At 40.3% G+C, this 15,486-nt stretch overlaps 1 protein-coding gene across 1 annotated transcript in view; it reads right to left on the minus strand.

Annotated features, from left to right (window-relative positions):
- Window positions 1-15,486, minus strand: part of LOC108752849 (CCR4-NOT transcription complex subunit 6-like) — a 530,007-nt gene that overhangs the window by 406,695 nt on the left and 107,826 nt on the right. The gene's annotated exons all lie outside the window — the stretch shown is intronic.

Below are 15,486 nucleotides of genomic sequence, written 5' to 3' on the forward strand. Positions count from 1 at the left end.
TACATGGATCGAATTTTTCTCCAATCGCCGTAGAATTCTCCACTATTGTACCGTCGGACGATTTTCCGCTTGGCCGTGCTAGCTGTTTAATGAAAGAGTTGCCGCGTGGAAGTGTAGAAAATCATAGACCCCTCCTTCGAGGGGGGAAAAAAACTTTTCTTGGAGCGAGAGAAACAGTAGTGAGTCGCTTTGCTAAAAAAATCTCGTTGCTACAAAAAGACCGATCTGAAGACTGGACCGATCAGGTCAAAAAATAAAGAATAGAAACAGAGACCTATTAACTTTGGAAACCAGGTTACCTCGGAGAGGATGCCCGTGGGAGGCACGATTCCTCAAAGTGTCACGAAGTGCCCTTTACGGAGACGCATCGGCGAACGGCCACGACATCGATAACTAGATTTAGACTGATTGTTCTACTTGTGCGAATGTAACTATCGTAAACTGAGATTAATTTGATCTTTTTAATTAACTTCAATCGATAGAAAGGACAAAATAAATTGGAATTAAAATAGACTGATATATACACTGATATATATATATATATATACTCAAACAACACATGTTCTTTCTAGAAAATAATAATTTAATTAATTAAACATAATACAAAAATTAATCTAACTTAAACTTTGACTGAATATCAAAATAATATGCGAAAAAAATAGATAAAAAAATAGATATTAAATTACATTTATAAGCGCTAAAAACGCATATAACATTTTAACGTTTGTTAATATAATTTATTTAAACTATAAATATTAAAATAGATTACTGCACGAAAAGAATAAGTATTTAAAAATTTACCTAGATACAGATCTGAAAATAATTTCGTTGGACTATCAAAATAATTATGTAGAAAGCTCAAGTAATGCATGGTGACCTACAAAAAGTTTTGACACTCTAGTAAATTTGAGCGCCCTACATAATTATTTTGATAGTCCAACAAAATTATTTTCAGACTTATATTTAACTCAATTTTTCAGCAAAATTATCCGTGTCTTTTGTAAAATTCACTAGAAAAAAAATAATAGAAACTAATTCTAATTTTAAAAGTGATAAATATCACAGTTATTAAAAGTCTTCATGTACAGCCGATGAAAGACTGTTCTTATCGCATCGATAGACTACGATTGCAAAAACAAATTTACGAATCCCCAGTATTTATACGGACAGCTTGTAAGATATCGCAAATAGCGAAAAGAACTTTTCGCAAATGGCGCGCGGCGCGTTTTGCCTTGCGATACACACGATAAGCGTTACAAATCACGCTGCCGACCGGATGAGAAGCGCGCGCAAAGAGCAGGAATATTTACAATGGCTCACGGTATTCATAACGCCCGCTTGACGTAACGACTCGTGAACGAGCTATCGCGGTCATCTCGGCAATTACGACGGCCGTTCAATCGGCCGCCTATATAACCGCCTAACGTACACTTGCGCTTCATCGATCACACGCCAGAGATCAAATGCGAGTTGGTGTTGAATTAACGATGTGTATATGGCGATAAGTTTGCCTAAGGATGCCAAGACGAATCATCCATAAGAGAACCATATATAACATAATTTTGTTACATTCAAGTAAAATCACAAAAAGTATGTATTATATATATATAATTTTTTTATAAAATAATTTTTTTAAAAGAGGTCCAGTTGCGTAAAGATTATAATTCACTCTCACCAAAGTACTCGCCATAATAACGAGATTAATGATATAATAATAGTGTAATAACGATAATCACTGTGATGAGGAATATTCATAGTAGCAGAGGCAATTGTAATAATAACCATCGCGTAATGCATCCGATGTACTGTAATCGATGATGAACGAGGAAGGTGGAAACAGGTGCGACTAGTCAGAGCTAAAGCAAGGGAGCCGCCGGGCGCATGTAGCTCGCTTGCTCGTAGAAATCGTTGTAATTATTATGTGTAAACGGTGTTCGCGCGCGCTCGGAACAGTTAAATTGGAACGGAGAAGATCGCGGACTTCCTGCTGGTTTCTCGCGCGCTAATCCATCTTGCCTGTCGTCGTACAATAACTATTATATCCACCACAAAGTGGACCAGGCCAGGATCGAGCAATATTATTACTTTTTCCTCCTCTCTCTCTCTCTCTCTCTCTCTCTCTTTCTCTCTCTCTTTTCCTCAATTTCACATCTCTTCTTGCGCCTCTCGACTTTCATAGGCAGAGCCTACTTCTCACGAATACTCAGCATGCGTAATTAATTAGTAATGCAATCTGACTCCTTTTGCTCATAACGGCATAATAGCAAAGTGTATCGCATAGTATTTCGAATCACCGATCGTTTTTTCCAATAAATATTTGTAAGCAATTTTCTCTTTGTAAAAGTATTATTAAAACGCACCATTTCGTCGTAACCTTTCAATTTATAATTTTCAATATTTCAGCGATATCAAAGCAAAAACTTTTGTAAATATTAACAATATTTATTTGATTAAAAAAGTTATCGAAAAACAACTCAAATTTAATAAACGAAGATTTATTCAAAATTGATATTGGAAAATGCGGTCAAATTTCACATTGGTTGCTATTCTTATTTTTTGATTACATTTGCAAGAATCGATGGCGATGAATCGATCGATGAGATAACTGTCGTTTTACTTTCGCGATGCGAATGTTCCGTTAGAGCGTGGACGTTTTAAAAGTTATCGAAGCCACGTGTGCGAGAGAGAAAATGATTAATTTTCCCATCTGCCGGCTTTTCGATCGTCGTGAAATTAATTAACACAGATTTAGTAATTACCTCGCTCTCGCTAACTCGCTCAACATTTTGCGTTCGTACAACGTAACGATAGTCGCGATCACTCACGCGCAACGTATACTCTGCGTCAAACATCAAATACGCACTGTGCAGACACGTTCTAATTAAGTCATACCGAAGCATTACGATGTGGGTTAATCACGATCGTGCGTATCGAGTTACCAATTTATGTCGAATTCGTCCAGTTTAAAGGATGCTTTAATTGGTAATTATCAGTATGTTACTAACGTAGTGATTCAGTTTGAAATCAATTATCGATCGATCGAAATCGAAACCGCCACAGGCGTACATTGAAAGGCTTACAAGCTTCCACAATAATTCTGAAACATCACACATTATCATAAACTTAATTAAATTACAATAACAAAAATGTGTGTGTAATTAATACGTATTTGATACGTATCCTTATCGCAGAAAAATTACAAAACTTCATTGTTGAAGATTAATAGAAATTTTATCTCGCACGTAGATTATATTATAAGGAAAAATTCGTAATTAGTTAAACGTAGTTGGATTACATCGAGAAAGAGAGCTCACATTAAATTCCTTACTTAAATCTAAAATAGAAGTTCTCGGAGAAATATTGAGACGTCGGTAGAGAGCTTTTAAGTTAAAGACAATTAAAACTCCGTTTTTCACTTAATTTAAAAAGCGAACGTTATATACTTAATAATTTTAATTCCCCACAAAGTCGAGATAATTAATATCAAAAGTGAGAAAGTGCAGTGAGAGAGAGAGAGAGAGAGAGAGAGACGATAGTAGATCGTATCTCTCCTCGACATTCTTTCGCAAAAATTTTCATCTCAGAAGGAAGGATACTGTCCGTAATGTTTTGTAGTTAGAAATCACTTCGTATAATCACAGTGAGGTGAGCCGCTTCCTGTGAAAACACGACGGATACGACAGTCCAGCCTCTTCCGCAGCGGAAATCGTCGGGTATATACGCGGACACGCAACATTGTGAAGTGCGATAATCAGCCCTGTAGATTTAAGCGTTCGTTACCGCCGCGCGATTCCCGGCGCGCGTTTCCTTTCTCTTTCCTACGTGGATACATAGGACGGTGATAATGACGGTGAGACCGCGGTAAGACACGTTAAGTATTAGAAATAAATGCAGGAAGACGGACTCACTGTTGTCCTCACCGCCGCCCATTCCGCTGATAGTGTCACGCTTCTTGTGACCCGTGTAATAAGCATGCAGCTGCAGCTCGTATCTCTTTCTGTCTTTTCGTGAAGAATACGTGGCGTATACACACATTCCGCTTTTAATTCATTTTTTAACGCGACAAATTCTTCAGCCAATTTAAAATCTATCTTTCCATAAAAAAAAAAAAAAATAGTAAAGACTTTAAATCAAAGATCTTCAGAAAAATTAATTTCCTCGGTCTCTTAATTTTTTTACGCTTATTTCTTATTCGTGTCTCGGCGAACAATGAGAAATAGAGCAGAGATTCGTCTTCATTATTATTTATCAATTTTATATCAATATTATTAATCAGATTTTGTATCATTATTATTCAATATGTCTGTTTGGTATCATTAATGACATCATTAACCTTTTAATAATAAGGCATCGAGAATAAGGCATCGCGTACTTCTCCTCCGTGAAATTCGTACTTTGTCCATCGAAAGCCGTGGTACTCAAAAGAAATTGATTGTTTCCAACGACTCGTCAACGATTCTCCGTTGACGCAACTATCAATTCGCAAACCGCCAACCGTGTAATCTGCCGGTGTAACATATGGACGGGAAAGAATCTCGGTAACCGTATTTCGCCGTGGGCCTTCGTCGAATGCCGTGGTATTCGCTCGTAATTCAACGGACATTCGCGAAAAAATACACGGGTGATTGACGTATTTGGCTCGGGTCTGATTGTTGCACAACGCGAATTCCGACATTCCTCGCCGCAGGTTGTCGCGGGCGGTCATGAATACTTTTTAGCAGGCAGATCGTGGCAGATGAAGGGAATTTCGCGTGGCTTTACAGGCTTGTGGGAGAAGACCCGACCTCTGCCGTTCGAAATTCTGCCGAACGACGATCAGCGATAGAATCGGTGCACCGATAAAGGCACTCTCAGGCGCTTTGCTCCGGACTATAAATCTCGATGTTATCTATCGCTTACTTACTCACCAACTACGTCGGTGTAATTTTAAGTCAACGCGCAGCTATAATCCCAGAACAGCTCGTAACTCACCTGAAACCAGAAGAAGATAGAGATGAAGTCTTAATATCGGTGCATTGAACGTTGCATGCGAAATAATATGTACAATAGAAAGCTAATGCAAGCGCAACGATAGCGGAATTTGACGAATGGTCATCGTAACAGTACCACAAAATAGACGCGGACAAATTATTCGTTCCTATGAAAGAATTATTTCCAGAGTGTGCGTTATATCGTTTCAGAAATTTTCAAATAAGTTTTATCGCTTTTGGTGGACATACTGGTCACGCGGTGGCAACAAGAGGTACACGGTGCCAAGTAGAAAGAGAAAGTACCGGTTAGTCGAGAGTAATTGTGGCACGCATGATTTTATCCATGTGTATCTATCATCAAAGAAGGATCATAAATTCATTATATAAATGTTAAATAATTTGTATGCAGACGCAAGATGGGAATCTTGGTTTTTTTCCCGACGTATCGCAATTAGCATTACTGCTTCTTCCATTTTGTAATGATCGGTAGAAACATTTTATAGCAACGCAACGCACATTATTCAAGAAATACTATAGCACAAAATACACGTTACATCAATTATCATTATTATAAATATATATTAATTTTGCTCAATTGTAGTTTTACATGCCATTTCATTTCACCAGATACGAATCCTGATAAATATTTTACTTTTTTTTTTTTTCTTATTATTACTTCACTCGATTATTTCTCATATTTTTTTTTCGACAATGTATGAATCGGCAACAGCTGCGTTTAATGAACAAAGCGAAACAGCCTATATACAACGCGAACGCGGTGAGCTGAGAAACGTTCGACAAATTAAAGAGAGAAAAGTGATCGCGCGTGCCGATAGAAAGGCAATTTATTTGCTCTCTTGTGTTAAAAAAAAATAAAAAGAACACCGGTCGATGAGCAGATTGTCGATTACGACCCGCTCGGTGTAAGGTGTTCGATTATCGGCCGAAGGCGACGATATCGGCGCCTACTTCCATTTTCCACGTCAGATTTCCTTCTCGGAGACGCCGTCGATAAAATCAAGAAAACGAGAAGGGATATGCAACGGGGTGCGCATTTCCAACCTTCACTCTTTCTCTCTCAGCGTTTTCTTTTCGACGTTTTATCGCTTTTGTCCATGTTCACTTGCTCACGGTTCTTCTCCTGGCAAATCCCTTTCTTCGTTTCCTTTCAAATTCTCGACACCTCGCCCCGAAGAAGCACATAATAATAAAAATACTATTTTTATTTGGCACACGGCGTCCGGTAGTAAAAGTCCTATCAATAAGGAGTTTTTATTTTCCAAAAGCTAAAGAAAGTGTTCGGTAAGTTGCTTTTTTTGCAGTATTTTCGTAATATCGATAAAGAAAAAAGTCATCTTTTTACAAAATATTCATCTATAATTACTTCCATGTGTAAGCCGTGACGTTGTGCATATCTACTTTGATGGTATCTCACATTTCTGTCTTTTTGTATATGCTTTTAGCTCGTGTTCCAGAGTAAACTGCACTTCTCTTTCGCTCACTCACTGGACGTTTATGAGGAAAGCGTTGACTGACGATATTGCGGCGTTTATGAGCTCAGCCTGGAACGTGGACGCGGTCGCTTTAATGCACCATATGGGCCGGTCGCACGTCGAATGACCCACAGAGACTTCCTTCTGTGCGTTGCGGCGATTGACGACCTAATTACACAGCCCAGTGTTCATTTATGCGAACATTTGAATATTCATACACGCACCCGTGGCATCCCTTGAGTGCCCGGGCCGCCGCCATTCGCAATGCACCACTCGCGTAATTATTCACGTGGCGTGCAACGCTACTATAAACTCCCGTCAGGTAAAGCAAAAAGACAAATAGAAAGTTCCAACTCTATCGTAACTGAACTTCGCTCAAGGTACACGATGCGCCGCGATGCGTTTTAGGATTTACCGAATCATTGTTCTAAATAAGAACGTACGAGAATAAAGTGTGACGGAAGCGACTGATCGGCAGAAACACCTCGTCGAGAGATACCATTACCGGGTAAATCGCAGAGCGCGGGAATCGATGTCCGACCCATAAACCTCCTTGGCGATTTCACGGAGTAAATTACTTTATTGGCGCCCGCTCGCGTCCTTTCTTTCCGGGCAACAGAGCGGTTTTTGCACGCAATCGATCGCCGGCGCAGTCGGGGGACAACTGCTGCAGCTTGTCGCCTTGACTTCTTCCTCGTTATCGGGACGATCGGGACGGGGAAACCGTCTGGACATACAGGAGCTGCTTATTTCATAGAGCGATCCCGATCGATCCATCGATCGCTCGGGGCCGTTACCCGCATTAAAGCGCATAACCCCCGTCGAACGACGGAGGACGACGGGGGGAACAAGGCAAACTTTCTTGCCGAATTTCTTCCTGCAATCTCCGACACCCGCCATTTCGCCTCATCCTGCCTGGTACATCGCTCGTTTATCTCGCAGCACGCGGTCAAGGATAATGCGCCTCGAATTCCTCTTTCGCCGCTCGTGCTCCGCGCCGGCCGGGACGCCCGCCGTCATAAGTCCCGAAGAGCCGCCATTTGTTCGGGGGCCGCGAGAGTTTTTCGCTTAATTTTTCAATTTCAGGATGTGAAGGACGCGCGCCGAGAAAAACGCGCGCACTCCCGGCGCACACTGTCCGGGGGACAAGAAAAACGATTGCCGCAGAACGAACGCCTGCGATGATGGACGAGTGCCCTTTTTTTCGTTAATTGATACCGAAAGCGGCTAGTACCACGGCCGGATTAATTGCAACGCGTGAACTGAATTCTTGCGGCAGTGACTTTTATGATTCAGTTAGGATCTGCCGACACGGTTCTTAATCCTCGACGATTTAAGTATCTTAGTAATGATGTCTCGAATGAGAGCTTTACCAAGGTAAACTCTGAAGCTGAAGAGCAAAGTTTCCTCTCATCTCAACTCATTGCGAAAAATCAACAAAAATATTATTTTAGTAAAGTATATTAATTGAGGTGCTGAATTTTATTATTTATTCTCATACTTTTTGCTTATTCTCACTTTTTAAGTATCGATAAAAATTATAGGTATTTCAAAAATAAAAATATAAATTACACACATATTACTTTTCGATTAACGTTAATTCATTTTATTGAAATTTTTTCATTCAAAATACAATTATCAAAAATAGTTTCATCAAAAGTTAATTCATTAATTGAACAAATTTTTTATTATAAAAATCATTAAAAAAATAAAAGTTATTACGACCAATTTCAGAATGTAAATTTGACAACTGGAAAAATTCATTATTTAATTCTCAATCGAGTCTGACTCTCTTTCGGAGAGGAGCAAATACAATTTTCAGAGAAGATATTTCTAATAAAAGGAATTACCTATTCGAGAAAATTAATTGTTTGTTATGCGAGAAATTCTCTTTCAATACCGTAACCATTCTAACTGCTGCTCCACAAAGGTTTAACTCAATAGCGACTGATGCTTCAACTTTCAAACAATCGACGTCTTTATGAAGCGTTCGATGTATAATATATGTCACGATCGAACCGGCATGCCAACGAGAGCGGACTTCTAGGTCAGGGGTCACGGCAGAATAATATCTGGCAGTTTGGCTTAAATTAAAAGTTGTGTTATCGTCGTTGTCGTCGGATTCATGACGCAGCAGGTAGTAGGCGGAAATGAAACATTAATATTTTCGCATTTATAAAAGCTCGCGGCGCAGCGACACTTGGCACACAACACAAACGTGGCGAGTTTATGAAACAAGTATTTACGGGGACATAAAGGCGATGAATTCTGTCATACTGTCACAGAAGAGGGCAATTCGCTCGTTATTATTTTCGTTCTAGCTCTCTCTCTCTCTCTCTCTCTCTCTCTCTCTCCTTTACGTGTGCGAGAGCGATTCACGCTCCTTCACGCTGTTAAGTACAGACATGAACAAACGCAACTTATTACCCTCGACCTACATAAACACATCTGCTTCTGCCCCGATCTACAATGGACAATCGCGACTGTTCGCTTTATATAATTCATGTCGTCACAAATGTCTCTCTTAGCGGGATAAGAGCGTCACTTATTTATTCATTGGATCAAACGTGCGGAAAACTCGATGGCATGTTTGAAAATCGCTCGTTTTAAACAGAGTTAACCGATTGGAAATCGGAGAAAGTCTAAAAGTAGCTGCTCGACGAATATATAACTTACGAACGACTTTGGAAAATAGCATAAGATTTTACGTTCGTTTATAAAAACAATAAAGAATACTAATGGAAAATTACGGAATTCAATCTAATTCAACTATCAATTAGCGACAGTAACTGATGTGAAATCTTGTGTCAGTTATGAATAAATTTGAGATTTTTATAACATCGCTTATATTAAAATGACCGCGATTTACTATGCTAAATTACATTAACATGTTATGTATACATATATACATATACGTATCGACCTCTTGTTACACATTGTAAATCCAAAGATAGTTCCCTATTCCCATTCGTTCGCGACCGCATCTTGTTGTACATTTCGCTTTAACTCGCACTCACCCGGTTGTATCGCGACAGGGATGGAATCCAAATTGTAACTCGCCCCCGAGAGTTCATCCCGCGGAACTTTCTAACGGTCAATTTCTCGTAAATCTCTCTCGTACAACTAATAGAGTGACTATTACAAAGTCCTACATCTCCTACATCTGTCTCTCTTTCTTTTTCTCCCTCTCCCCGTTCTCTCTCTCTCTCTCTCTCTCTCTCTCTCTCTCTCTCTCTCTCTCTTTTTCACTCGCTTTCTCACTCCTCTTCCTCTCGTTCTCCGTGATTCTCGTTCTGACTCTCGCTCACGTTCCCCAACGTTGTGAAATTTAATCAGAGTATAATAACCGTGACGTTATCGAATGCCGAGCACGCAACGGCTGCTATATCGAAGTGAACGAATTGCAACCGAACCGGGGTAACAGGGGTTGGTCAACGTTGTCGGCGAACGAACACGCCTCATTTCGCGTTTCGCCGCGGGACTTTCTCGCGCATCGAATCCACAATGGAATTGGGTCGGGTAATTGAAACGCGATGCTACTCTTCCTATTCCTCGCTCGTTGGCCGAAAAGAAGAAGGTCAGTTCCATAGGGAAGACGCAATATAATTTTGTTTACATTTTATCATATCACAGTTATTATTTTCTGCGTAGGTATAAGGCACAAGTGCCTTTCTCATTAAATTAATACGCGAGACCAATCCAAACTGTCGAGTAAAAGTTCGAGATTGCCGGAAAGGGTGACCCAGATAACAATGAGCAAAAAAGAGAAAGGTTCTAAGACTTGTACATTGAGCTTGGGTATCCAAAAGGATAAAGTTCAATAAAAGGAGCGGCACGAGGTTGCAATAAAGTTTATTGCGTGCGGCTTTCCCCCCTTTCGGTGAACGCGATATCAACAACATTCACGAGAGAGGCGTCAGTTTTACAACTCTCGAGAGCTCGAGCCGGCGAAGGTGGACGGATCATTAGCATTAATAAACGGCTGGCGTCGAAGTTCGCGTCGTTTTAACGGCAAGGCGAGGACGGCGGACGCTTTTAGCGGAACGCTCTTGGTTGCCGGCGCTGTTTTGTCGTACGATTCTTCGGTAAGTTGCACTCGAAACCGCCGCGCCGGCGGCATTTATATGCAACCTTGCGGTGGCTTAATGACAATGGTGGTTTCGCGAGCGGAGGCGCAGCGCCGATTTACAGACCGAACAAAAAATTCTCCGCGCAAAAACAAGTCGCTCGAGGAAATGAGAATTGTAAAGTCGCAAATTTAACTATCACGGTCAATCAGGCTTTTCTTTTTAGACATCAAAGGAAATGAGTTTAATATTCGCAGTGTTTAACAATAAGGAAAAAAACATCGAGAATTTATTTTATACGACAGCGCTCCAAGCGGACTGTACATTTATTTATTCATATTTAATTTGTGTTCCAAGATGCGCATTCACAGTTCTGGAGTTTGCAGGCGTCATAAAATTTTACTGTTCCTCAGATGCAGCAATATATACGTCAAGATTTTCTTTTACTTTAAAATAATAGCTTGGACTCGGTACAAATTGTGATTCTTACAAAAAGGGACACTTTGCGCGCAAGCTTCGATTGTGCGAAAAAATAAAGAAATGCCGGCGTGATCCTTAAAGTGCTCAATGGCATAGAATAAATGGGACAAAGCTTTTAGAAGCTCTAAGAGCAGGCTATTTAATGGAGTTCTAATCTGGATACATGTTCTTTTATCAGGATCTCCTGATATTTCAGCGATTCCATCATCCGACAATTCGATTGTCGCCGCCATCCCTCCGACATAACATCTAAATGGAGTTCTATTTGTAGACGGAAACGTAATCCGCGTAATCGTGTCGCTAATTAAATTCCTTTTACATGCATGTTTGCAGCCATCCACTGCTGACATCCTTAATGAACGAAAATTTAAACGCATTTAAGAGCTTGATTGATAATGATGGATCCTGTTCTGCACATGAAACAACTTGATAAACACTTGGACAACATTTACAGAAAGCACTTCGTGCTTTTATAGTAAGAATTATTTTATAATTGTAGAAAATATCATAAGCACACAAAGCAATCGATCTTAATTTTAATATAGCTGATTTAATAATAACATAGAAAAATTCTGATTTCGAATTATTATTTATTAACATATAATTATTAATTCACTCGTTTTGTATTATTCATCGATATTGCTTTATTACGCGCTCTAGCCGTCCTTATGTTATTAACATCCCGATATAAGCGACAAACATTCTACCGCTAAAATTGCAAGCTAATATGCTCTATCATTTTTCGTCCCCTATCATAAATTCCAGTTAATATTTCAGCGTCACTTAACTTACGTCAGCTTATATCTCATATCGCGAAACTTTCAGCTCGGTGCATTGCCCGGATGCACTCTTATCGATCGGTCGATCTAGAGTAAAGAGCCAGATTTTGATCTCCGCACTGCGTAACTGCGGGCACCCACATTTATACAGACTAAGCTATCTATCGCTGGGGGAATTAAACGCGTTTATGCTCCAAGGCGGAAACAGAATACGAACCATTCCGTAACGGCCGAACGGGCGTAATAAATTCGGGTGGACAAACAGTCGACGAGAGGAAAAGAAAAAAAAGTGTGCAACTTTGCAATTTATCACTCAGTCATTGACGGCGATTAATCTCTAACGACTGCGACTAATATTTATATTCTCTCTGGAAGAAACGTTCGGCGCGAAAAGAGAGGGGGAAAAAAAAAAGAGACAGAGAGGGAGGAGAAATAATGCGTTTCGATTGCAACTCGTTTGTCACTTGAGGCGATCGATAGCTCGGAAACGGGAAGATTTTTCTCGCGCGTGCCTGCGTTTTCGTATACGCGTCTCGCGAATGCATCGCGAAGTAGAAAGTCATGCTCTCCCCTCTCTCCTCCTTACGTTCGTGTACCAGGTCTCTTAAACGGCGCCTCATCGCGATGTTTCCGCACCTACTTTCGCGATAAATCGCACGCCGATAATGCGCGTACCGCGTTTCCCCTCACTCGGATAAACGCATTGAAACGCGGTGGTTTCGTGACCTGGAAAGAGTTCTTTCTCTCGCATTCGTATTCGCGGCTGAATGAATTCTTCATTACGGACGAGATGTTTTTTTCAGTCTACTTCGTACCATCGAGTTTTGAAGTAATTAGCGATAATTAGCAAATTGGAAAAAAAAAACAAAAGAACATATCATTGTATCGAATCTTGCAAATTGGGATTTTTAATTAAGATAACATTTCCTATTACTTTTATTCCTCTTTTCGAAGAAACTAACGATTTCATTCGATTTATTTCAAGCAGTCTGAGAAAAAAATCGTCAATATCATATCCCTAGCAACAATGTGTTCGAACCGTGTGTGCTTTTGTTTCTTGCAACGCCATTAGCGAGATTAGGGTAATCGACGGGCTCTATCGATGTCTCGAGTTTCGGTACGTGAAAACGCGCGCGTAGCCAGTCAAAGGACGCGGTACGAACTTCGATCGAGGCGTTACATATGTAATAGAATGCTGTGCACCGGCGGCAGCGAGGTTCGTTCGTTCGTACGGTGCACGCGAGTAATTTCCGTGATTTCGAAACGACCGCGCGAGTAATCTTGTAACGGCCCTCTCGAAGATGAGGGACTGGCGAGCGTGCACCGAAGTGCTAAGTCACGAGAGCGGCGAATTTTACACAGACCACCGCAACGCCAGAAACGCCATAAATCATTAACTCTCAAACTGGTCCGTGACCGACATTATGACATCGACGATGTTGCACTTAGCGCAAGGTCTTGTAACTCGCAACACGTAAGTGTATTTGGATATTACACGCGAACTAGGACGAACTGACTTACTGCCATGAACGTCGTGGCTGCAAATAATTCTACCATTTAGAGAAATACATTGGGCGCCCCATTTTTATATTGTAACATGTAAGATGAAAATATATATATTATTAAGCGTAATTATCGTTTATCAATTACCGGATTTCGTGGAGTTAAGTATATTTAATTTTTTCCCACCTTTGTCTTAAAGTGCCAGAGACTAACTTAAAGAAAAGAAAAGAAGTGTTTGAAAACTTTAACGACTTAAAGAACTCTTCGTTATCCGGGTAGAGAATGGAATGTATCGTTAGTATATCCTCGAGCTCTTTAAGTCCCTTTAAGCAATTAAACCACATTCAATACCCGTTGAACTGAGCAACGCCAAGCGAGGCAGCATCGATGCAACACATCGTGCAGATGCTTCCGTAAACAGGCGTTTTTCGAGCCATCAGCGTGTTCGATCGTAATTAATATCAACCTTGCTGGATACGATGTCCATCCGAGCTGGCCAATAATATCAACTCGGACAGCGATAATGGCAGCTATCTTACTGCAAATAATGCACAGCTTGCCGCGCTCACCGCATTGTTGACGGATGAAACGATGATAAGAGAGAGGGACAACGCGGTCGAGAGGGAGCTGTATAATAATGAAAACACAAAGCTCTCGATCGACACAAATATACACGCGCACAAATGAGAGCTGTGAGTGCAATGCGATCCCGTTCTTTGGTTTCCTCGCCGTGACATATCACGAAAGGTTTCGCCATAATGCCGACTGTACACCGTCGCTCCGCTCTTATTACAGCGGTCGAGTTAAAGGGCAATCCTCCGCGAGCGCGCAAATTGGAGCAGTTTTGCGAAAGCGATTCGTACCTCGGGAGAGCGAATCATACAATCGCTGGATGTTGTTCGACTATTCGTGAATAATGTTCATAAAAGTCCGCGAACTGCAAAAAGATTCTTGAATAAAGAATACTTTTGTGAATAAATGAGATGCCGATGATGTGAGATGAGTAAGATTTGTTTTAGCGAATTAACGAGATTGTAGATTCGATATTTCCCTTGGAAGAAGCTTGGAGGAATCATTTTAATTCATATATTTGCATTTGCTGCAAGACATAGAAAAAAAAAAAACAACCACTTGATATATTGAGACGTGTTCAATTACCTTTCAGATATCTGTTAGATACTTTTACGCAATGTATTTGCATATTATATACGAGGAAAAGAAGACCACGATCTTGAACATGTTGAGAGCGTAAGGGTTAACGAGCTCCATCACAAATTACTGGAAAGACGACTAATGGCGTCGAAGGTGAGTTGAAGGTACGACAGGTGCACGTGCAAGCGACTATATAAAAGTTTTCAGGATTATCCTGTCGCAAACGAGACACACCCTGATCCACCGTTTCCTCGAGAGATCTCTCTCTCTCTCTCTCTCTCTCTCTCTCTCTCTCTCTCTCTCTCTCTCTCTCTCTCTCACCATGACGGAATATGTGTCAAGCGAAGAGAAGAAGCGAGATGTCGAAGGTAGAAGCCACGAATATCGCTTTCTATCTTTAGAATTATAAATTAATGACTCGCGCTCCTTTACCGATAATGATAACAACGATTTACGAGCGGTTCGCGCGCGCCGCAAATGTATGTTTCGACGTTTTAGATACGATCGGCCTTATCTGCAGGAACGCCTGATATTCCGTACTCACTCGGTACTCGGGAGTATGTTATCGCACTGTAAAACTACGCGAAGAAGTGCCGCATTTGAAGCAACGACGCAGCGAGGAGAATTACGGCCGGAAAGAGTTACGTCCGGATTTTTAATCTTAAGTTTGAATCATCCTGTCCACGTTTATTAATATAGTAATAACGTAAAAGCACAAACTTTATATTAAAACTTTATTTCCTTTGGATAATTTTCAGAAAAATATCATTCTGTAAATTACACGTAATTACATATATATATATATATATTTTTTTTTTATTTTAAATATTCCTATAAATTGTTATTCTCTAGAATTTTCCTAGCATTTTGCGAAAAATGTACAAAACGATTTGCAGACGGTATTAACGGGAGAGCTCATCAAAACGTCATAATTCATCGAGATATCAAAAGTACGATTAACGAGTCGAAATAATTCATGTTTTTGAGGACGCGAATTTTGCATTTCTCGGCGAATTTGCTTTTTTTTTTTTTTTTTTTTTTT

This window comes from Trachymyrmex septentrionalis, unplaced genomic scaffold (assembly GCF_001594115.1).
Source record: "Trachymyrmex septentrionalis isolate Tsep2-gDNA-1 unplaced genomic scaffold, Tsep1.0 scaffold62, whole genome shotgun sequence".
Classification (NCBI taxonomy): Eukaryota; Metazoa; Arthropoda; class Insecta; order Hymenoptera; family Formicidae; genus Trachymyrmex; species Trachymyrmex septentrionalis.